A 6,584-nucleotide genomic window follows, 5' to 3' on the forward strand; every position below is an offset into this window, starting at 1 on the left:
GGATTCCACCTCCTCAATGTCCAGTGAATCAATGTCCGGTATCCTGGCAGCAGTCATGATGCCTTTATTCTAGTGGGGGACAAGGGCTATCCGCTGACGACATTGCTCATGACTCTGGTGAGTAACCTCACACACGAGCATGCATACAATGGAAGTCATGCTGCCACACGAAATGTGATAGAGAAGACCAGAGCAGGCCTGTTGAAATAACGCTTCCGCTGGTGGCAAGGGTTGTCCGCTCATGGTGGCAAGGTTGTGCAGCAGACCACCATGACTCTGTCGAGTACCGCAGGGCTCCTCCAGAGCAGTCCAGAAAGCGGAAGTGTTATTTCAGCAGGCCAATAGTCTGCAGTATCACATTTCATGTTCTCGACCTTTTGGCTAAGATCATGCGTAACTGACCTGACAGGGGAGTAACCACCATAACCCCAAGGTGGTTCTCCCTGGATCAGGAAGGTATATGCTTGCTTTTTTGGAAACACCCCACGGAGGTGTGTGGGGGACCTGACCCATCCACCTCCATGGCACGAACCTGGTATTGCAGTACTTCCAGGAACGGTGCAGTGGCTCTAGGCCTTTTGGCTAAGAGCATTGGCGCAGAGTGATCCTTGAATGGGCCCAAGGTGACCTCTGGCGTTTGTGATTTGACAAAGAATTGGAACGATTGGCTACGAATTTCAAAAAAAAAAAAAAAAATTCATGTGGCTGGCATACAGGCAACATAAAGGGCATTGACAGAGTGGCGGGGAGGGAGGATGAATGCTGTCATCCTGAGAGAGGACAGCAGGTTATGCTCCATGGAGCCACTGCCACTCCCCCGGGGCATTGTCTCAGCAATCCTAGTAATCTGTTGGAGGGCAGATTGCTGGACTGATGTGACACTCTGCAAGCGCCTTTTAACACTGTAATCCCCAGCCATAATGGCAGCAGTCTGAGCTTGCAAGGCAGCAAGCTGACCTTGCATGACAACATACAATGTTACGAAGATTAGTGGTAGGCTAGAAGATTGGGAACATTTTAGAAACGAACAATAGATGATGAGAGTAAACTAGCAAGAGATATGAAAACAGACAGTAAGAGCTTCTACAAGTATATAAAAAGGAAAAGAATAGCTAAAGTAAATGTTGGTCCCTTAGAGGGTGAGACTGGGGAATTAAAAGTGGGAAACAAGGAAATGGCAGAGAGTTTGAAACAATAAATTACTAGACAAACTAATGAGACTAAAGACTGATAAGTCTCTTGGACCTGATGGCCTGCATCCTAGGGTCTTAAAAGAAGTGGCTGCAAAGATAGGATTCATTAATTGTAATCTTCCAAAATTCTCTAGATTCTAGAAAGGTCCCAGCGGATTGGAAAACCGCAAATGTAACGGCCCTATTCAAGAAAGGAGGGAGACAGAAATCAGCAAACTATAGGCCAGTGAGCTTAACATCTGTCATTGGGAAAATGCTGGTATCCATTATTCATCATGGGCAGTCCCTCGAAACGAGGATGACTTGCTTCCACGCCAAAAAGGGATGAGTTCACAGGTGTTTCAATGAAGGATCAAATATTCCAGGTCCCGAACTACATGTTGAAAGGTGGAAGAAGCCTGTGCGTGGATTTTTTTAACGTGTGGTGACGGTTGAACACCAGCCACCACACGGGCTTGACAGAGCTAGGTCCAGTGGCAAGGATTGACCAAGACGCCTGGAGACCAGCTTTGCTACACGGATCTAGCGTGCAGATATAATGAAGTATGGGCTGGCCCGTGCTGCCCCTGGGCCTTCTCCTCCTCTGGGCCCCGAACTTACGCCTCTCCTGGGCTCCAATCACATCCCTCTACAATCACTTGCCGCTCCTCCGCCCTGACCTCATAACTCTTGTTGAAACTGTCTGCACTGTAATCAGCGACCTGGATTTGGGTGACATCAAATCCAGTTACCCTCTTCACATCGTCGCTTTACTGCAGCAGCACACGCTGCTCCCTGCAGTAGCATGCCATAGCATATTGCTCCCTCTAATGGCCCCGACCTGCTGATGGTCTTGCAGGCTGGGACCGTGCCAATTTCCAGGCTGAGCTACCGCATGTTGCTCCCTCTAATGGCCATTAATATTCATTATTAAGGAACTAGTAGCAGGATATTCAGAAAATCAAAATACAATCAAACGGTTTATGAAAGGGAAATCGTGTTTGACAAATTTATTAAGAGTTCTTTCAAGATGTAACGAACAGGGTGGATAAAGGAGAACCAATAGATGCAGTGTATTTGGATTTCCAAAAGATTTTGATAAGATGCCACATAAAAGGTTACTGCACAAGATAAGAGCCCATGGTGTTAGGGGTGATATATCAGCATGGATAGAGTATTGGCTAACTAACAGAAAACAGAGAGTCAGGTTAAATGGGTCATTTTCAGGTTGGCAAACTGTAACTAGTGGGGTGCCACAGGGGATCAATGCTGAGGCCTCAATTATTTACAATCTATATTAATGACAAAGGGACTGAGTATATTGTAGCCAAATTTGCTGACAGGATAGGGGGGAAGGCAAGTTATGAGGAAGACAAGATTCTGCAAAGGGATATAGATAGGTTAAGTGAGTGTCAAAATTTTCTGCTTTTTCATTCTTCCTACTGAAGTAGATAACTTCACAATTCCCCATATTATATTCAATCTGCCACCTTCTTGCCCAATCACTTAACTTGTCTATGTCCCTTTTTAGCCTCTTTGCATCCTTCTCACAGCTTACTGTCCCACTTAGATTTGTATCGTCAGCAAACTTGGATATATTATGCTCTGTCTCCTCATCTAAGTCATTGTTATAGATTGTAAAAAGCTGAAGCCAAAGCACTGATGTTTGTCGCAGTCCTCTAGTTATACGCTGCCATCCCGAAAATGACCTATTTATTCCTACTGTGTTTTCTGTACATTAAACAATCCTCAATCCATGCTAATATATTACCCCTAATCCCATGAGCCCTCATCTTGTATGGCATGTTATCGAATGCCTTCTGAAAATCCAAATATGCTACATCCACTGGTTCTCTCTTATCTACCCTGCTACTCACACACTCAAAAAACTCTAATAAATGTGTCCCTTTCATAAAACTGTGTTGACTCTGCCTAATCATATTGTGATTTTCCATGTGCCTTGTTACCACGTTCTTAATAATTTTTCCTATTACTGATGTCAGGCTTTTGATCCCTGCTTTCTCTCTCCCACCTTTCTTGAACATCAGTATTACATTTCCTACCTTCCAATCCATGGAGGCCATTCTAGAATATAGGGAATTCTGGAAGAACAAAACCAATGGATCCACTATCTCTGCAGCCACCTCTTTTAAAACCCTAGGGTGTAAGCTAACAGGTCCAAGGGATTTGTCAGCTTTTAGTCCCATTAACTTTTCCTGTATTTTTTAATTACTAATATTAATTACTTTAAGTTCCCCATTCTCATTAGACCCTTGGTTCCCCACAATTTCCAATATGTTCTTTGTGTCTTCTACTGTGAAACAGTAGACACAAAATATTTCTTTAACATCTGTGCCATTTTCTTATTCCCCATCATAATTTCTGCTGTCTCTGCCTCTAAGGGACCCACATTTACTTTCACTAATCTCTTCCTTTTTATATACTTGTTGTAGAGGAAAAAATTAAGTAGAGGGGACCTAATTAAGTAAAGTTAGAAACCATAAGCAAGGCTGAAAGAAAAAAAAAAGATGCATGCTATGAACACAGAGAAAATGCTAAACTAGGACTCTCAGGAAGATAAATTACCTTATCACAGAAAAAAACCAGACAGTTGGGAAAAATACACTCCAAGGCTAGGTCACATGGGGTGGTAAGAGATTATGGAAAACAGTGGACGATTGAGAACCCGCAGCTGGTTGAGGGTAGATCGGCCAAGAGGGGAAGAGTTCGCAGACCTGAGAATGATGTAGCATGTAACTTATCAGATAAAAGGTGCACAGGGGAGGTAACGAAGCTTGCTGTCAATATAACTGTATTAACCAATTAATATTTGTAATCATAGTAGGTAGGCGAAACTTTGTGATGCGGCAGGGAAACAACAAATGGAAAGCTTCCGCGTGGAACTTCATGATTTTGTATGTATTTTGACTGTATAAAAATAGCAGCCCCGAAGCTGCTCGGAGAGAACAGCTGGTTTGGATCACCAAGTTAGTGAACTCGTGTAGAAGTGGGGTCTCCCTTGATCGATCGAGCAAAATAAACAGCTCTTTTCTCCACATACAGACTTGTGTCGAGTGTTATTTAAATACGCCACAACACTTGTAAAAACTTTTACAATCTGTTTTTATATTTCTTGATAGTTTACTCTTGTATTCTATTTTCTCTCTCTTCATCAATTTCTTGGCCATCCTTTGCTAATTTTTTAAACCTTTTCAATCCTCATGCTCACTACTCTTTTTGGCAACATTGTAAGCTTCTTTTAATTGAATATATCTTTAACTTCTCTAGTTATCCATGGCTGTACCACTTTTTGTGGATAGAGGATTGGCTAACTAGTAGAGAACAGAGAATCGGGATAAATGGTTTTTATTCCTCAAGGAACCTGTATGTTCATTAAGAATTATGAATTATTTCTTTAAATATTTGCCATTGCTTATCTACCATCATATCTTTTAATCTAATTTCCCAATCTACCTCAGAAAACTCACCCCTCATACCTTCATAATTGCCTTTGTTTAAATTTAAGACCCTCATTTCGTATTTAACCACATCACTCTCAAACTCAATATGAAAGTTTATCATATTACGATCACTCTTCCCAGAAGATCCTTCGCTATAAGATTATTAATTAACCCTGTCTCAATACACAATGCAAGATCTAAAATAACCTGTTCCCTAGTTGGTTCCTCAACACATTGTTCCAGAAAACTGTCTTGAATGCATTCCATGAACTTGTTCTTCAAATTACTTTTGCCAATTTGGCTTGTCCAATCTATATGAAGTTTAAAGTTCCCAGGATTATTGTGTAATCCTCATTACATGCTTCTCTAATTTGTGATTAATATGCTGTCCAACCCTATGATTACTATTAAGGGGCCTATAAACTACTCCAACCAGTGTTTTCTGCCCTTTGCTATTTCGTAGCTCCACCCAGTTGGACTCTACATTCTGATTTTCTAGGCTAAGAATCTTACCCCCTAATGGCTTTACCCTCATCCTTTATTATCAGGGCCAAGCCATCTCATTTTCTATATTGCCCTCCTTTTCTAAAAGTCAAGTACCCTCAAATATTTAGTTGCTAACTTTGGTCACCCTGCAACTATGTCTAAGTAATGGCAACTAGATCAAACCTATTTATCTCTATTTGTGCCATTAACTCATATATCTTATTACGAATACTTTGTGCATTCAGGTATAGTGCCTTTAATTTTAACTTTTTACTATTTTTCTCTGATGTGGTCTTAGTCGCCAATGCCCTATTTAACACTGTTAACTCTTGACAGACTTAACGTTTCTCTTTAGACTTATAAATTGACCCTTACCTGAATCCTCCCTTCCCTGTAATAGTTTAAAGCCCTATTTACCATTCTGGTTACTCAATTTGACAGGATACTGTCCCAGCAGTTTAACTGGAGTCCGTCTCAATGGAACAGCTCCCTCTTTCCCCACTGTTGGTGCCAGTGCCCTATGAATTGAAACCCCTGCCTCCCACACCATTCTTTCAGCCACACATTTAAACCTCTAATCTGTTTGTCCCTATGCCAATTTGTTGTGGTTCAGGTAATAATCCATAGATACCATTGAGGTTCAGCTTTTTAATTTGGACCCTTACTTCTCAAACTTCCTCAGCAGAACCTCATTCCTAGTTCTTCTTAGGTTGTTGGCTCCTGCATGGACCACAACAACTGGATCCTCCCAAAGTTCTTCTCCAGCCACATGGAGTTGTCCTCTTAACCCTGGCATGGGGAGACAACAGTCTTCGGGACACCCAGTCGCGGCCTGAAAGAACAGTATCTGTCCCTCTGACTATACTATCCCCTGCCACGACCACATTCCTTTTTGCTTCCCCCACTTAAATGGCCTCATATACCATAATGCCGTGGTCAATTTTCCCAGTTTAATTGGCTGTCCTCTGAGGAGAGATTGAGTAGATTGGGCCTATACCTTCTCGAGTTTAGAAGAATGAGAGGTGATCTCATTGAAACATTTGCATTTCTGAGGGGGATTGACAGGGATTGTGAGAGGTTGTTTTCCCTGGTTGGAGAGTCTAGAACTATGGGGCATAGTCTCAGGATAAGGTGTCAGCCATTTAAGACTGAGATGAAGAGGAATTTCTTCACTCAGAGAGTTGTGAATCTTTGGAATTTTCTACCTGAAATGGTTGTGGATGCTGAGTCATTAAGTATATACTAGGCTCAGACAGACAGACCACATATTCTTACGACATCACTAAGAAACACACTACACAAAATGGCTTCAATACAGATGATATATTTGGACTTCCAGAAGGCATTTGATAAGGTGCCACATAAAAGGTTACTGCACAACATAAAAGTTCACGGGGTTGGGGTAATATATTAGCGTGGATAGAGGATTGGCTAACTAATAGAGTTCAGAGAGTCAGGATAAATG

General features: G+C 41.8%; 1 pseudogene; it reads left to right on the forward strand.

The window, feature by feature from the left end:
• Positions 1–361: 361 nt before the first annotated feature.
• LOC139263648 (U2 spliceosomal RNA) lies at positions 362–569 on the forward strand (annotated as a pseudogene).
• Positions 570–6,584: the final 6,015 nt, after the last annotated feature.

The sequence above is a fragment of the Pristiophorus japonicus genome, chromosome 4 (genome assembly GCF_044704955.1).
Source record: "Pristiophorus japonicus isolate sPriJap1 chromosome 4, sPriJap1.hap1, whole genome shotgun sequence".
Taxonomy (NCBI): Eukaryota; Metazoa; Chordata; class Chondrichthyes; family Pristiophoridae; genus Pristiophorus; species Pristiophorus japonicus.